Raw genomic sequence first — 18,969 nt, 5'->3', positions numbered from 1 at the left:
AATTTAGGTACTCTAAATGCCCATAAAAAGTCATAAAATCTGTCTCACATCTTTCCTCCAAAGTAAATCTAAAATTTCAGAATGCAAATCCATATGAGCCATGTAGATATTGACTCCTTTCTATCTCCCAGTACACATTTCAGGTTAGGTCACTGGCTCAGTTAGCATATACGATTACCCTGGTATCAAGATTTGAGACAGATCTGAAATTCTCAGTGCTCCCAGAATATGGTGTGCCTTCCTAAATCCCTCTTCTGTGCTGCCTCATCTGAACCTCCCTCTCAGCAATGCCCCATGGTTCAGGCCTTTACTGATTTTTAACCTCATAAATATTCTTGCCTTAGTCCTATATCCCTTTGTCTCATGGTCCTTCTTTTAGTCAGGATAAAATTGATTAACTAATTAGTAATAAGATATTAATGTCTAATAGTATATTTGCATTTTAATAAGAAACATTAATGCCTTAACTAAAGGGGATGTCTAATGATAAACATTCTATAATTTTGGCATACTTATAAAAGAAATGTATTCAAACAGAGAATCATCTGAATGCTCTCAAATTATGACCCTACCTGACTAAGCATGTGCTACAGAGTCAAAAGAAAAAAAATGTTCCAGGATCTCTTAGAGATTTCTGACTCTATGCAATACATGCTTAATAAGGGAGCACTTTTTATTTGATGTACTTTTCTGGCCACAAGTCCATCAAGTAGAGATACCAGCTCATGTCATTACTCATGGTAGGAAAGTATGACCTCTTACCTTCTCAAAATACAAAGATTCAGATATTTGAAATCAAGTTTGCAAAAACTACCTACCTGTGATTCATAGTACTACAGCCCTTTTGTGGACAGTCTGATATCTTAGAGCATTTTTTTTTAAATTAAAAATAAAATTCCCAAGGACTTTAAGAATACCTGGAGGAAATCTGGGGAGAGGGCAATATGAACCAAATTTTTTGAGTACAGTAAAATAATACTTTATTCTTTTACTTGCCTTCTACTAGCACTGAGATCCAAGTGTTCTTGAATACAAACAATGGTTTAAAATCTTGAAAAATACAAATTACATTTCATTGTGGTGCTATGAAATGGAATTGTCTGGATTCTCTTCATATTCCCTTGTTTTATTTAGCTTGTTCCATCTTAAGTTAGAAATATAATAGGATAGTAATTATCTACTGAATGGTAGATAACCAGATAGAGGAAAAGGCAACAAAGCAGGTAACAGATCTGTATAGCAGTGTGTAATTTCACACTGAACATTGGAATTGTATTGCTGTGCTGTCAGAATGTATTCAGTTCAAACACTATCCTCAGGAATTATACAACTGTAAATAAAAGCAAATTGGAGTGATTTAATCATTTAAAGCTTATTTTCACATAATTCCTTTCTTTATGGCATATAGACAGCTAAAGGATATATCAAAGCTCACCGTGGAGTCATCCCTGAGCATGGCAACTCATGTTGATCCACAACCACGTTGACATTCTGGAGTATTTCATGCTTGCATCACTAAGAGAAATGAGTTATGACATAGTTTCTGCACTTCCGCAGGGCCTAGAACAGTTCTGGAAATAGTCACTGTTCAGTTATTTGCTCACTTATATTTCAGTCTCCTGATACTTTTAACTGCAGATTGTTCTTCTTTGGGTTATCAAGAACTCAATAAGATTGGGCCACTGGGAAGTTAGTGTTTTGACCTAAAAAAAATCGAGTGTGTATCAGAAACAGAGATGATTAATCAGTTCATTTATCTGCTTTCTCTTTATTTCTTTTCCCATCACTTGTTAAGTCTTTTTGACCAAACAATCAAATACTCCAATGCTTTTCCTCTCAAAAGACAAGAAAAGTAGGTAATGGGCTCCTATACAAGGTGAAATGGGGAAGCATATACTCGAAGTAATCAGAAATATAGGCTCCCTAGGACACGTGATTAGAGGGATGCTATAATAAGCCTTATTCCCAAATAATGCTGGCCCCACTCAAGTCATAATGCTAAACACTTTCTACTTTGTATTATTTGTAATTTAAAAATATCCTATGATTATGATTTTGTTGTCAAAGAGGGGTCATATATCAACATATATACTAGTAATAATTCATTCATCATATCATCTTTAAAATAGAATAAAACTCTGTGGGTAAAAGGAAAACTACTTTTGGAAGAAATAAAAATGGACAAGAAAACTTTAACTAAGGAGAAAAACAAGGTCAGGGAGAACAGGAGTTCTGTTAGTTATCCATTCTGATAATATCACTGTCGAATATTATGTTTGGTACACCATAAATATTAAATAAATAGTTGTTTGATAAGTAAATAAATAAATTACCACATAAAAGCATCAAAGAATTAGATACCCAGGGATTGGCACATTCAAGAAGGAAAATAAGTTATTGAAGAAGAAATGGAGGATGTCCCCTCCAAATATTAACAGCTTTATAATTTTACCTGGAGCTAGAACTTATTTAAATAATGCTTAAAACACAGGGATTCTTGTATATCTGCAAATTTAATTTTCCCAGGTTCACATTTTGTTCTATTACCGTGAGTTAATAAAAAGTAACTCTATCTGAAGTTCCTCATATCAAATTTTTATGGAGTGTTTCAAAGTGCATTCCTTTGTATTGTTATGCTAAACAGGCAATTGCATATTTTGTTTTCCAAAGGCCATGGCCAGTTTCATTGTATTCCAGAAAACACAGCCCACAAAAAAGAAACCATTTGGCTATGAAAGTATAAAAATATAACCAAATTTGCTGGGGAACATGGAATTTTTTTAATAATGGAATTTTAAGTATGTAACTCAAATTGAAACATTTCTGTGTTCTTTTCCTTTGATGCATAAATGTATTTAATGCAGCAGAAATCAGTATGCGTGTTTTCTTTGTTCCTTTTAAATCTTGTCTAGTTCTGATTACCGGATGTGCACTGACGCCCTGGGGTATGCTTGCATCCTCTGTAGGGCAATCATGAGGTGTAGAACTGCAGGACACAGCCCTCAAAGCAACCCTGGCTGACTGGGGCCTCCTTTTTCATGGTGATCCTCCCCTCCAAATGTATTAGCTATAACAATACCTGAAGAAACATTTCAGCTGTGGTCTTCGGATTTTTTTAAATTATTTGGAATTTTAGAAAATTATTTTATTATATTACTAGGGGAATTAAGTTCTAGATTTCACTAGATAAAGTCAGTAGATTACATGTCTTCTGCAATTAATATATTTGGTTGATTTTACTCCAATTTGTTTTATTTGAAATTCTTCTCAACTTTTAAATTAATTCCCATAAAGCTTCTCTTGGTTTAATTCAATAGTTCTTAACCTGGGGTCATTTTGCCCTTATCCGCTTAAGGGCATTTGGCAATATCCAGGGACATTTTTTGTTGGCACATGTTGGGGAAGGATGAAACTGGCTTCTGGTGGGTAGAGGTCAGGGATGGTTAAAATCCTACATTGAACAATATACAGGACAGCATCTCCCCACCTCAACAAAGACTTTTCCAGCCCAAAATGTCAATAGTGCCATGGTTTAGAAATGTTAGTTTACCCTAGTTGTCCAGGTATTCCCAACTTCAGGAAGACACTATTTTTTTAAATCTCTGTTCTATTCTTCATTTATCTTCTCATTCACTCATGAAGCAAATGTTGTTTGAATAACTCTTAGGAGCTAAATACTAAACCAGGAGATAAAACATTTTTGTGTGCATGTGTTTGTCTGTGAGAGAGAGAGAGAGAAGAGGAGGTAGGGTGGAATGGCCATTGACTTCACAGAGCTTCTGGACCAGTGTACTGACCATAATATATGTGTTTAGCCTACCATTCTAATACTTTACTACTGCCTTGCATGCACCCTCTGTGTTCTAGTCTGTGCCTACTAACCTTTCCTATCTTTCCCTACCACTACGTAAGCCCTATTCCCATGGGACCTTGCATCACCTACCTGTCAGCCCCACCAATCCAAACGCTTTATATAAAAACCTGTCATGCCCCTGATTAATATTTATTTTGAACAATTCTAGCATTTATGCTTTCCAGCATGCACTTCTTAACTTTCTGCTATTCTTTTATGCATGTAAATTTTATCTCAACAATTAGATTGTAAGCTTCTGCAAATGGCAGCCAAGCTTAATGACTTTTTGTAAGCCTTAGATTAACTGGCAGTTTGTTTTGAATAAATCAGAGTGTTTATTAATTTTATAAAAATAATTAAAGCTATAATTTGTTGAGGACTTACTAAGTCCAAACTGTTTTGGACTGTTTTATATACACTGTTCTATTGAATCATTACAACAATATCATGAGCCACTACTCATGCCTATTCCATTTAACAGATGGGGAAATTGAAACATGAAGGTACGTAATGTCTTCAATATGACTTTGATTGTACAGGGATGTGAACCACAAAGCCAAAGTTGTAAATGTGATGCTACTTTTAATAACAGCAAAATCAAAGACAGCTGTTATGATAGACTGATAATTACTTCCAGCGATATCAGGACCTAATCTCTGCAACCTCTAAATGTTACCTTTTTTGGAAAAAAAAAAATCTTTGCATATGTGATTAAATGAAAGGTCTTGAGATCAAGAGATCATGCTGGTTCATCTGGGTGTACCCTAAATGCAACCACAAGTGTCCTCAGAAGAAAGAGGCACAAGAGAGGTTTGACACACAGACAGAAGGGGAGAAGGCAATGTGACTACTTTACCTAATACCCAGGCACAAGCATGGAAATCCAGTAGCCACCAAAGGCTGGAAGAGGCAAGGAAAAGATTCTCTCCTAGAAATGTCACTGACTCTGCTGACACCTTGATTTTGTACAATGATACTGATTTCAGGCTTCTGGTCTCTAGAATAGTAAGAGGAAAAAAAAAAAAAACTGCTATTTTAAGCCACCAACTTTTTGGTTATTTGTTACAGCAGCCACAGGGAACAAAGATATCTGTCATCTATTATGTGCCCACTTTTGTCAGTCTAACAAGATCATTAGAATACACCAGTCTAAAGCCCAAGATGCAAGTTCTCATGAGATCTAGGAAAGTTAGTAAAATCCATGGATTTTTGATGTTGTACTTATTGTTACATTCTTTTAACTTCAAAAGTTAGAAAAGCCTCGTAAATACTTGGGTTTTCTTTTCATCCATTAATATTTATTTTTCCCCATCTTTTGAATTAATTCAATGCCCATAAAGTAGGAGGTTTTATGCCCCTTCTACATTTCACCCTGAAAGCAGGATTTCTTTTTAATGTGCCTTAAATTTTTCAAGATTTTGTAACACCCTCTTTAATTCTATTATAATTATTTGTCATACAAGCACTATTCAAAGTTTCAGTAACTTATAAACAATTAACATATTTATTGGGCACAAACAAGAGATTGTTCAACCTCCCTTTTTAAGCCAAGCACATATGGTCTTTACCCCTAAGAATCTTATTATTTGTTTAAGGAAACACAGGATAAGCATACTTATCCTTATTCTCAGGGATAAATATTTTAGTTACAATTCAAGTCTCCTATAGAACTTACTATGTGATTAATTAACAAATGATTTATACAGGCCAAAAAGTGGAATCACTTTCAGAGGAAGATCACCTAAGTACACTGTAGCTCTTCTGAGCCTTTCCTCAACTAGAATTCTAAATGATCTGTCTACAGATAGCAACATCCCTAAATGCTGCATAATTATGACCTTATGCCCATTTTAATCCATGCTTCCGTCTACCAGTTCTGAGAAGCGCTAGGTTTCTATGAATGCTTTCACTCTGAAGTCACATGTTGCCTGGCAGAAGCCCATCCAGAGCTCAGCCTTTTTTTAAATAATTGCCTCTCCAAGTCCAATTCAGGACCCTGGACACAATTTTATTTTCATATCCCTTATACCCAATATGTATAGTCACATACATTAAAGAAGACTCTCAAAAATTGAAAATTTAATGTAATTAAATGATGGCAACATATCTTGTCAGTAATAGCACAGAACAATTTGGTGACCCATTTGTGTTCCATATCGAATTAATAGTAGTAAATCCGCCTCACAAGAGCTGAGTATTAGTGATAAAAGAGGATTCATTAAGAATTATTTAACCATGCTCATAATGGAAGCCATGCAGTGGCACAGCTTAAGAGCAAAATGTTTTAACAGACCAGCTAGCGTCTTAAGAAAGAAAATTCTCCTCTGGAGCAAAAAGAATGAAGGAGTAGCTACACTTCAGTGAGATCTTCAGGAAACCAACTAGAATTTCAATAGCATTTTTCTGAATAGGAATCGGTGGTCTCTCACACTGGTGTTTACCCCATCACTTAGGCATGAAAGCCACTTTTCTGAGGTAGCCATGTGAAGGAGAAAGAGATGGCAGAAGCCAGGAAGAGCACAAAGGAGCAACAGGAAACCGTTTAACTAGAGAATAAAAACACTCAATTGACTGGCTAAAAGAGGGAGGAGTGTCAGGTGAGTAGAAAGGTCAAGGGATACATGGCTATGTGGTAAAATAGTCAGATGACTTCCACTCACCTCAAATATGCATTGCTCCTTCATCCCTTTGGGATTTTGTTGTTACCATAATTGTAAACTATGCTGTTTCGATCTGCCTGCCCTAGGTTGTGGATCTAGGCAATTCCTTGCCTATTTTGTCCCATGTGATGTGATATGAGTTTTTACAACTCTTACATAAGTTTAAACAAATTTATGTATTGTCTTCAATACTAAACTGTTATATTTTTTTAAGATTAGGCATCATTAATTCATTTATTCACTCATTCATTCATTTAAAATTATATCTTGAAAGATGACCTTGTCAGAATTATACTAAAAAGCTTAATAAGACACTCAGAGATCATACAGTCTGCTAGAGGAGAGGGGAAAAAAAGACTGTTGATTTTAACACAATAGTCAGATACAGTTGAGAGATTTTGTTGTTGTTTAATTATACCTAGCTTTATGTATTAGTACTTAATTAAAACTTCTCAGTTTACTGCTTGCTTATTTTATGAGATGCAAGCCTTTTTATATCAATAGAAGGGCTGAAAAATTGGAATATAAAATAGAGTGGATTTCATGGTAAAATGAAAAAGAGCAAAATAATTAAGAGACTTGAATATGGAATATTTATTTATATATAAATGAGATATAATTGACACACCATAAGATGTACATATTTAAAGAGCACAATTAATTTAGTTTTGAGATATGTACACACCAGTGAAAACACCATGATCAATATCGTGAACACATCCATAATCTCCCAAAGATTAATTTCCCTTTTTGTACTGCCTCCTAATTATTTCCAGGCAACCATGAATCTGCTTTCTGTCACTATAGATCAGTTTGCATTTACTATATCTTTATATTTATGACTGGAGTTATAGAGTATACATTCAAAATAGCATATCTATTTTTATATTTACCCATGTGGTATGGATCAATACTACCTTTTATTTTATTGCTGAATAATATTACATTATAACCATATAATTTCTTTATTCATTTATTTGTTTGGATTGTTCCCAAATTTTGTCTATTACAAACAGAGTCACTATGAACATCCCTATACAAGTCTTAGTATAGGATTTCTGTCCCCTGTGTGGAGGTATAAATATTCAGGAATGAGTAGAATGTTTGGATATTACGGTAGAAGTGTGTTTAGTGTTTCAAAAAGAAAAAAGGCCAGTTCTCCAAAGCAGTCATTCTATATCATTACCAACACTTTGCATTGTTGGTATTTTTAATTTTAGATATTTTAATAAGTGTGCAGTGGTATCATTAGATTTCCCTAATGACTAATGATATTTAGCATATTTTCACATACGGGAGAAAATATTTGCTAATGAAGCAACTGACAAAGGTTTAATCTCCAAAATTTATAAGTAGCTCATGCAACTCAATATCAAAAAAACAAACAACCCAGTCCAAAAATGGGCAGAAGACCTAAATAGACATTTCTCCAAAGAAGATATACAGACTGCAAACAAACACATGAAAGAATGCTCAATATCATTAATCATTAGAGAAATGCAAATCAAAACTACAATGAGGTATCACCTCACACCAGTCAGAATGGCCATCAACAAAAAATCTACAAACAATAAATGCTGGACAGGGTGTGGGGAAAAAGGAACACTTTTGCACTGTTGGTGGGAATGTAAATGGTTACAGCTACTATGGAGAACAGTATGGGGGTTCCTTAAAAAACTAAAAATAGAACTACCATATGACCCAGCAATCCTACTACTGGGCATATACCCTGAGAAAACCATAATTCAAAAAGAGTCATGTACCACAGTGTTCATTGCAGCTCTATTTACGACAGCCAGGACATGGAAGCAACCTAAATGTCCATCGACAGATGAATGGATAAAGAAGATATGGCACATATATACAATGGACTATTACTCAGCCATATAAAGAAATGAGTTATTTGAAATGAGGTGGATGGACCTAGAGTCTGTCATACAGAATGAAGTAAGTCAGAAAGAGAAAAACAAATACCATAGGCTAACACATATATATGGAATCTAAAAAAAAAAAAAAATGTCTGAAGAACTTAGGGGCAGGACAGGAATAAAGACACAGATGTAGAGAATGGACTTGAGGACATGAGGAGTGGGAAGGGTAAGCTGGGCCGAAGTGGAAGAGTGGCATGGACATATATATACTACCGAATGTAAAATAGATAGCTAGTGGGAAGCAGCCTCATAGCACTGGGTGATCAGCTCAGTGCTTTGTGACCACCTAGAGGGGTGCAATGGGGAGGGTGGGAAGGAGACGCAAGAGGGAGGAGATATGGTGATATATGTACGTCTATAGCTGATTCACTTTGATATAAAGCAGAAACTAAAACACCACTGTAAAGCAATTATATTCCAATAAGGATGTTAAAAAGAAAAAAAAATCATATGCTTTATACCTGTGTGTTTCGTAGATAGAGTAAGGCTCTTGACGAAAAATATTATCCCTTTTACTTCTTTTGTAGAAGAGCTATGGGCTCCTGTTGAAGTGAATTCAATTCAATTTCTGAATGGAGTATGTACCTGTGCAGAGTTATAAAACCAGATTCTTATTCATATTTTTCCTCTAAATAACTGTGTGATCTTGGGTAAGTCATTTTCAGACCTCTGTGCAAAATGAACTCATTAAATCAGATTATCTCCAAGGTCTCTTTTTACCTTTGCAATGGTACAGCTTTCCCTATAAATATTAGGTAGTAACATAGAAGTAGAATCATATGGTATCTTCTATATATTGAACTTCTCTCTTTCCCTGAAATCATCAAAGAATATTCATCAGTCTACTCTAAGCTGAAAACCCATAGTTTTGACCTTGCATATTTAGAAGTTTATTATGGATAAATAGCCCAAAAATAGTAAGCTTATTTGAAACACTGGAAACTACTAGTAGCTAAACCTCCCGGGTTTGTAAAATTGGGCGGTAAATTGTATGACAAGGGGTTTTCTCCTGAGATTTCCTGTGTTTGCTGTTTCTGGCAGGTTGGAATTAGAGTGAGAAAAGCCAGTTTTGTGATACCTTGTTACTGCTGCTCCCAAGTGGAGTTCAGGAGTGTAGACACAATGACAAAAGTGATGAAAACATAATAACAACAAAAGAAGAATTTAATCAGATTTTATCAGCTCTCTAAAAGCTTTCAGGCTTACCTCCACTGGTGCCTTTATTTATTTGTATATTGCATTTGTAAAATGGCCTCTCTCCTTGGGGAGGAGGAAGAAGTTATGTAATTACCAGTTGAAAATGACTAGATCCATACCAGTGAAGCAAAATATGATCTTTTATTATAAGTAGAGGTAAAATACACACTAAAGAGGAATACCGTCAAATTCTTTTCACCAATATACTATATATCATATATCAAAACTATCTATAACATTTTATCCTTCAGCCATGCTCATTTTTTCATGTTTATTTATTTTCTTATTAGTCATCAATTTTATACACATCAGTGTATACATGTCAATCGCAATCTCCCAATTCATCACACCACCACCCCCACCCCTGCCGCTTTCCCTCCTTGGGGTCCATATGTTAGTTCTCTACATCTGTGTCTCAATTTCTGCTCTGCAAACCAGTTCATCTGTACCATTTTCTAGGTTCCACAGACATGCATTAATACATGATATTTGTTTTTCTCTTTCTGACTTACTTCACTCTGTGTGATAGTCTCTAGATGTATTCTTGTCACTACAAATGACCCAATTTCGTTCCTTTATATGGCTGAGTAATATTTCATTGTATATATATACCACTTCTTCTTTATCCATTCATCTGTCGATGGGCACTTAGGTTGTTTCCATGACTGCAGCCATGCTCATTAATGTCTATTATGACTAGATTCTCCCAATTTAGTCTTTTCTAGCTTCCCTCGGCTAAACCCACTTGTAGCTCAATTCAAGGTTCATCCTCCTACCATGACCAAGTAAAACAAAATTAGTTCCCTTCCCAGAGCTGCAGTCTTGTATCCCAGTGATACATATATTAGATGTATATATTAGATGTATATATTAGACATATATATATATATATATATATATATATATATATGTCTTCAGCTTGACTAAAGCTAGATAGATTTTTGCATGGCTCCTTATTCCTATGCTCTAAAACTTTTTTTTTTTTTCCTAGAATTGATGCCTATCTCTCAATCTTATTACCCACTCTTTTGGCCATGGGAAGATTTTCTCAACATTACCTGTCTTCAGTTGCTGTTCTAAATATCACTGGCACTAGTTCTCTGCCTCTGTGTTCTGTTTACCTGGGAAAATTTCCCTGCCACTTACATCTGTATCTCACCTGAAGAATGGCATAACTGCCATATTATAACTCGATTTCTTTCCTCTCCTCTCCTGGGTGATAGTTTTTTTTTCTCCAGGACCTACTTAATACTCTTTTTCTTCAATGTCTTTTCCATGCTGATTTTAGTGTCCCATTGTGCTTTGGGCTCAAAAAAAAAATTATGATTATTAACATCTCCATCTATCATGCCCCTGTTATAGTTCAGCTCTGCTGGGAAACCATTTCCAGGGTTATATTCAGTTCAATCATTGCATTTGTGCAAGCATCAATACATAACTTAGCACATTTTAGTACATATTTCATCCTTTGGTTCATATACTTATGTCTTCCAATGAAAATCACAAACCCTTGAAGGCTGGGGTTATGTTTTTCATCTTTTTAGTCATCCACTATGTCTAGCATGCCATTAGTACTTGGTAAAAAGTCCCAGTGTGGCTTTTATATATGAAATATTTAAATTATTTAAATTTAAATTATTTAATGTAAGTTATAGATTGTATTTAGAATATATAATTCTGTATATTCCTTAATTCAGTTCAACAAATATTTTTTGAACAATCACACAGTGTCTTTACAAAGTAAACCTTCAAGAAAGAGTATTAGTGACTTATGTGCATATGATATGAATGAATGATTCTTCATTCATGTGAATGAAACCTTAGCATAAGAGGAGGAAATAAATAACTTATTTTTTTATGAGAACTCTTAGGATTTACTCTTTTAACAACTTTCATATATAATATTCTGCATTGTTAATAATATTAGTGATGTTATACATTACACCCCTAGTACTTATATATCTTATAACTATACGTTTGCACCTTTTGACCACCTTTATCTAATTCCCCCACCCTCCACCTCCGATAACCACAAATCTGATCTCTTTTTCTATGAGTTTGCTTGTTTTGGTTATTTTAAGTATAATTCACCTAAAACTCTATTTTAGTTCCAGGTGTACACATAGAGATTTTATATTGTGATACATTTTAAAATGATCACCATGATTAGTCTAGTTACCATCCATCACCATGTAAAGATATTACACTATTATTTACTATATTCTTTATGCTGTACATTTCATCCCCTTGACTTACTTATTTTCTACCTAGAAGTCTACTCTTCTTGATCTCTCTCACCTATTTCTTTTCTCCTCCCATTCCTCTCTCCTCTGGAAATCACCTGCTGGTTATCTGTATCTGTGACTCTTATGTTTGTTCACTTGTTTTGTTTTACAGATTCCACTTATATGTGAAATTATAAGATAATTGTCTATCACTGTTTAACTTATTTTACTTAGCATAATACCTTCTAATTCCATTGTATATATATTTACCACACCTTCTTTTTCCATTCATCTATTGATGGACACTTAGGTTGTTACTGTATCTTGGTGTTTATAAATAATGCTGCAATGAATATAAGTATGCATATATCTCTTGAAATTACTTTTTTTAAAATTTTCCTCAGAAAGGGGAATTTCTGGATTGTGTGGTAATTTTCTTACTAATTTTTTGAGGAACCTCCCTAGTGTTTTCCATAAGCTGCAACAAATTACATTCCTACCAAAGTGTACTAGGGAACCCTTTTCTCCACATCTGAGCCAAAACTTGTTATTTGTTGTCTTTTTTCATAATAATCATTCTAACAGGTGTGAGGTGATATCTCATTGTAGTTTTGATTTGCATTTCCATAATGATTAGTGTTGTTGAGCATCTTTTCGTGTGCCTGCTAAACATCTCTGTCTTTTTTGAAAAAAATATCTATTCATGTCCTCTGCTCATTTTTTAATTGGGTTGTTTTTGTTTTGCTTGTTTGTGTTTTTAATGTTGAGTTGTATGATTTATTTGTATATTTGGAATATTAATCCCTTATTGGATATACCATTTGCAAATATCTTCACTCATTCTGTAGGCAGCCTTTTCATTTGGTTGATAGTTTCCTTTGCTGCAGAAAAGTCTTTTTAATTTGATGTATGACCATTTGTGTATTTCTGCTTTTGTTTCCCTTGCCTGAGAAGACATAGACAAAAAATTACTGCTAAGACTGATATCAAAACGTGTACTTCCTTTGTTTTCTTCTAGAAGTTTCATGTTTTCAGATCTTATGTTTAAGTCTTTAATCTATTTTTACTTTATTTTTTATATAGTGTGAGAATTAGTCCAGTTTTATTCTTTTGCATGTAGCTGTTCATTTTTCCCAACAACATTTATTGAAGAGGCTGTCTTTTCCCCATTCTTGCCTACTCTGTCATAGATTAACTGACCATTTAAGTGTGGTTTCATTTCTGGGCTCTCTATTCTGTTTCATTGATCTATGGGCCTATTTTTGTGACTGTACCATACTCTTTTGTTGACTGTAGCTTTGTAGTGATAGTTTGAAATCAGGGAGCCTGATATCTCCAGTTTTGTTCTTCTGTCTCAAGAATGTTTGGCTATTCGCAGTCTTCTGTGCTTCTATACAAATTTTAGAATATTTGTTCTAGTTCTGTGAAAAATGCCATTGGTATTTTGATAGAAATTTAATTGAATCTGTAGATTACCTTGGGTAGTATGATTATTTTAATAATATTAATCCTTCCAATCCATGAGCATGGTATATCTTTCCATTTTTCTGTGTGCCCTCTTCAATTTCCTTTTTCAATGTCTCATAGTTTTCTGAATACAAGTCTTTTACCTCTTTGGTTAGATTTATTCCTAGTTATTTTACTCTTTCTTGATATTATTGTAAATGGGATTTTTTTTTAAATTGTTTCTGATAGTTTATTGTTAGTATATAGAAATTAAACAGATTTCTGTATACAATTTTGTATCCTGCAACTTTACTGAATTCATTTATTAGGTTTAACATTTTTTGTTAGCATCTTTAGGATTTTCTATATATAGTATTATGTCATCTGCAAATACTGACAGTTTTATTCTTCCTTTCCAATTTGTGTTCCTTTTGTTTCTTTTTCTTGTCTGATTGATGTGGCTAGGACGTCCAATATTTGTTGAATAAAAGTGGTGAGAGTGGACATCCTTGTCTTGTTCCTGATCTTAGAGGAAATGCTTTCAGCTTTTTACCATTGAACATGATGTTGGTTGTAGGTTTGTCATGACATTTATTATGTTGAGGAATGTTCTTTCTATACTCACTTTTTTGAAAGTTTTTATCATAAATAAATGCTGAATTTTATCAAAAGGTTTTTCTGCAGCTGTTGAAGATGATCAAATTTTTTATTCTTCAACTTTTTGACTTGCAGATACTGAACTATTTTTGCATCCCTGAAATTAATCACACTTGATCATAGTGTATGATCCTTTTAGTGTATCATTGAATTAGATTTGCTAATATCTTGCTGAGGATTTTGTGTGTAAGTTCATCAAATATATTGGTCTGTAATTTTCTCTTTTGTGGGTGTCTTTGTCTGGTTTTGATATCTGGGTAATAATGGCCTTTTAAAATGAGTTCAGAAACATTTTTTCCACTTCAACTTTTGGAATACTTTGAGAAAGATAGTAGTTAATGCTTCTTTAAATCTTTGGTAGAATTCACCAGTGAAGCCATCTGGTCCTGGACTTTTGTTTGTTGGGAGTTTTTGTTTCTTTTTTGGTTCCTTTTATTTGTTTGTTTTATTTATATTACTGATTTAGTTTCACTACAGGTAATGAGATTGTTAACATTTTGTATTTCTTCCTGATTCAGTCTTGGTACTCCAGGAATATATCCATTTCTTCTGTTATCCATTTTATTGGCATATAATTGTTCATAGTAATCTCTTATGATCTTTGTATTTCTGTGATGTCCATTGTAATTGTTCTTTTTATTTCTATTTTATTTATTTGAGTTTCTCTCTCTTTTTTTTTAATGAGTCTTGTTCAGGTTTATATATTTTTTTAATCTTTTCAAGGAATCAGTTATTAGTTTCTTTGACCTTTTCTATTATTTTTTAGTATCTATTTCATTTATTTCTTCTCTGAACTTTATTATTTCTTTCCGTCTACTAACATTGGGTTTTGTTTGTTCTTTTTTCAGTTACTTTAGGTGTAAGATTAGGCTGCTTATTTGAAATTTTTCTTGTTTCTTGAGGTGAGTTTGCATCATTATAAACTTCCCACCTAGAAATGCTTTTGCTGCATCCCATAGATTTTTGGACCCTTGTGTTTTCATTTTCATTTGTCACCAGGTATTTTTGATTTTCTATTTATTTTCTTTAGTGATCCATTGGTTGTTTAGTAGTATATAGTTTAGCGTCCATGTGTTTTTGCTTTTGTAGTTTTTTCCTTTTAGTTGATTTCTTTTCTCATACCACTGAGTTGGAAAAGATGCTTGATAGGATTTCAGTTCTCTTAAACTTATTGAGACTTGTTTTGTGTCCTAGCATGTGATCTATCTTGGAGAATGTTCCATGTGTACTTGAAAATAATGTTTATTCTGAACAAATAGCTTCTTAATCATTTTCTGGTTTGTTAATCACAGTTTTCTACATTTGGGTTTTAAAGGAAATTGCATTAAAATCATAAAGAGCCCTATTTGAGAAACTAATACAAGATTCCATTGCCATACTTGGCACTCCACTGAACTTGAGATCAACATAGAAATTAGGGAGTAGAGAATGAACTTTTGTGAGACTCACCCAGTCTTTTTTCATCCCCTCTTCCCATTGATAAGACATTTCTTGAGTGGATTCTCAACCAGACATTTAACAGATCTAAATTAAGATGCATTTTTTAACAGCCCCATGATGGAGTGGGTCTCAGGGATGTAGTGGCTATTTCATCATGCAGAACATGCATATTAAAAAAAAAAAAGGAGAGAGAGATATAAAGACTAAACAGCAGCCCTTAAAGAAGATATATCAATGGCAAATAAATACATGGAAAGACACTCAACATTATTAGCCATTAGGGAAATTTAAAAATCCATAGTGAGATACAAATGAATCTCATAGGCACTATGCTAAGTTAAAGAAGCTGGAATCTAAAGGCTAAATCTTGTATGATATCATGTATTTGACATTCTGAAAAAGTTAAAAAATTATTGAAACATAAATCAGTCTAGTGATTATCAGTAAGCTGATTAATGACAATAGTTGACTACAAAGGAGCAACATGAGGAATTCTTTCAAATTGAAGGAACTGTTCAATATCCTAATTGTGGTTGTGATTTAATGGCTGAAAACTCATAGAAATATATACATAAAAATGTTGGATTTTACTATGTATTGTTTTAATATGAAGTGATCACTTCGAGTTTTATTAAGTAAGAATTTGAGATTACATCAGTGAAACTTAATTGACATAATGTGGTCTTAGGAACTGAAGACAGGTGAGCACAAGATAAGTACAGCCTCAGTTTTCAACTTTTAGGGAGGAAGAGTTGGTGTCCAGCAGAGGACTCTCCATTTTGTGGGTCAAGACAGATAACTACTTGTAGATTAAAACTAAACCAGATATTATGTTCTCCTGTGTCAGACATGGAATATGCAGTATTTCTCACTTTATGTACCTTCTCAGGAACTTTGAACTGAATTTCTCTATAGTGTCACCTCTTTCCTGTGTACTTAAGAGCTCCTCCATGCTATTTGGTACATATTTAGTAGACAGATTGTTTTGCTGCTGTAATAAATATTGTCATGTTGGTATTACTATCTCCATTAAGTAGATGCGGAAACTAGCTCTCAAATGAAGTCACTGACTTATTCAAGGGGTCCAACTCTTTGATGTCATAGAGTTACAGAAAATGAAAGTTTAAAAAAAAGTTAAGAAATAACATCTTCAATTTGGAGGGGGGAACTTCAAGATGGTGGAGGAGTAAGATGTGGAGATCACCTTCCTCCCTAGAAGTACATCAAAAATACATCTACATGTGGAACAACTCCTACAGAACCCCTACTGAACGTTCGCAAAAGACCTCAACTTCCCAAAAGGAAAAAGAATCCCCACATAACTGGGTAGGGCAAAAGAAAAAAGGAAAAACAGAGTCAAAAAAATAAGGATGGGACCTGCACCTCTGGGAAGGAGCTGTGAAGGAGGAAAAGTTTCCACACACTAAGAGGTCCTTTCATGTGGAGACACGGGGTGGGCAGGGGGGGATCTTCAGAGCCACGGAGCAACAGGAGTGCAGAGGGCAAAGCAGAGAGATTTCCACACAGAGGATCAGTGCTGACCAGCACTCACCAGCCTGAGAGACTTGTCTGATCACCTGCCAGGGTGGGTGGGCCTGGGAGCTGAGACTCAGGCTTAGGAGTTCAGATCCCAGGGAGAGGACTGGGGTTGGCTCCGTGAACACAGCCTGAAGTAGATGAGTGTGCCACAGGTAGCTAGGAGGGAGTCTGGGAAGAAGTCGGGAACTGCCTAAGAGGCAAGAGAACATAGTTTCAGGGTGCACGAGAAGAGGGAATTCAGATTACTGCCTAAACAAGCTCCAGAGATGGGTGCAAGGCTAAGCTATCAGCTTGGACACAAAAGATGGGCAAGAAATGCTAAGACTGCTGCTGCAGCCACCAAGGACCCTGTGTACAAGCATAGGTCACAATCCACACCTCCCTTCCCAGGAGCCTGTGCAGCTCACCACTGCCAGGATCCCGTGATCCAGGGACAACTTCCCTGGGAGAACACACAGCTGGCCTCAGGCTGTTGCAATGTCATGCTGGCCTCTGCCGCTGCAGGCATGCCCCGCATTCCTTACCCCTCTGTCCCCTCAGTCTGAGTGAACCAGAGCTCCCTAATCAGCTGCAACTTTAACCGTGTACTGTCTGGGTAGGTAACAGACACCCTCAGGTGACCGTCACATAGAGGTGAGGCCAAATCCAAAGCTGAACCACAGGAACTGTGTGAACAAAGAAGAGAAAGAAATTTCTCCCAGCAGCCTCAGGAGCAACGGATTAAATCTCCACAATCAACTTGATGTATGCTGCATCTCTGGAATACCTGAATAGACAATAAATCATCCCAAAATTGAGGAGGTGAACTTTGGGAGCAACACTACACTTGGGGTTTTCTTCCTGTATCTAATTTGTTTCTAGTTTTATGTTTATATAAATTTAGTATTTAGAACTGATCATTGGTAGATTTGTTTATTGATTTGGTTGCTCTCTACTTTTTTTAAAAATATATGTATATAATTATTTTTCCTTTATCTTTTTGTGAGTCTGCATGTGTATGCTTCTTTGGGTGACTTTGTCTGCATAACTGGTTTTTACAATTTCCCTTGGGTATTGTCTGTCCGTTTTTATTTTTCCAGTATAGTTTTTAGTGCTTGTTTTCATTGGAGGATTTGTTTTTTGGTTTGGTTGCTCTCTTCTTTCTTTTTTTTTTTACTACTTTTAATTTTTTTTAATTTTTAATAATATTTTTTTATTTTTTATATTAATAACTTTATTATATTTTATTATTTTCACCTTTCTTTCTTTCTTTCTTCTTTATTTCATTCTTTTTTTCCTCCATTTTCTTCTGAGCCGTGTGGCTGACAGGGTCTTGGTGCTCCTGCCAGGTGTCAGGCCTGAGCCTCTGAGGTGGGAGAACTAAGTTGAGGACATTGATCCACCAGAGACCTCCTGGCACCATGTAATATCAAATGGCAGAAGCTCTCCCAGAGATCTCAATCTCAATGCTAAGACCCAGTTCCACTCAACGACCAGCAAGATACAGTGCTGGATACCCTATGCCAAACAACTAGCAAGACAAGAACACAACCCCACCCATTAGCAATGAGGCTGCCTAAAATCATAATAAGTTCACAGACACCCAAAAACACACCACCAGATGCCATACTGCCCACCAAAAAGACATGATACAGCCTCATCCACCAGAACACAGGCACCAGTCCCCTCCACAAGGAAGCCTAAACAAGTCACTGAACCAAACTTACCCACTGGGGACAGACACCAAAAACAATGGGAACTAAGAACCTGCTGCCTGTGAAAAGGAGACCCCAAACCCAGTAAGTTAAGCCAAATGAGAAGACAGAAAAATACACAGAAGATGAAGGAGCAAGGTAAAAACCCACTTGACCAAATAAATGAAGAGAAATAGGCAGTCTACTTGAAAAAGAATTCAGAAGAATGATAACAAAGATGATCCAAAATCTTTGAAATAGAATGGAGAAAATATAAGAAATGTTTAACAAGGACATAGAAGAACTAAAGAGCAAACAAACAATGATTAACAGCACAATAAATGAAAT

The sequence above is a fragment of the Physeter macrocephalus genome, chromosome 19, assembly GCF_002837175.3.
Source record: "Physeter macrocephalus isolate SW-GA chromosome 19, ASM283717v5, whole genome shotgun sequence".
In the NCBI taxonomy this organism is placed as follows: Eukaryota; Metazoa; Chordata; class Mammalia; order Artiodactyla; family Physeteridae; genus Physeter; species Physeter macrocephalus.
The sequence above is the reverse complement of the archived record's forward strand: the minus strand, read 5'-3'. Positions refer to the sequence as shown.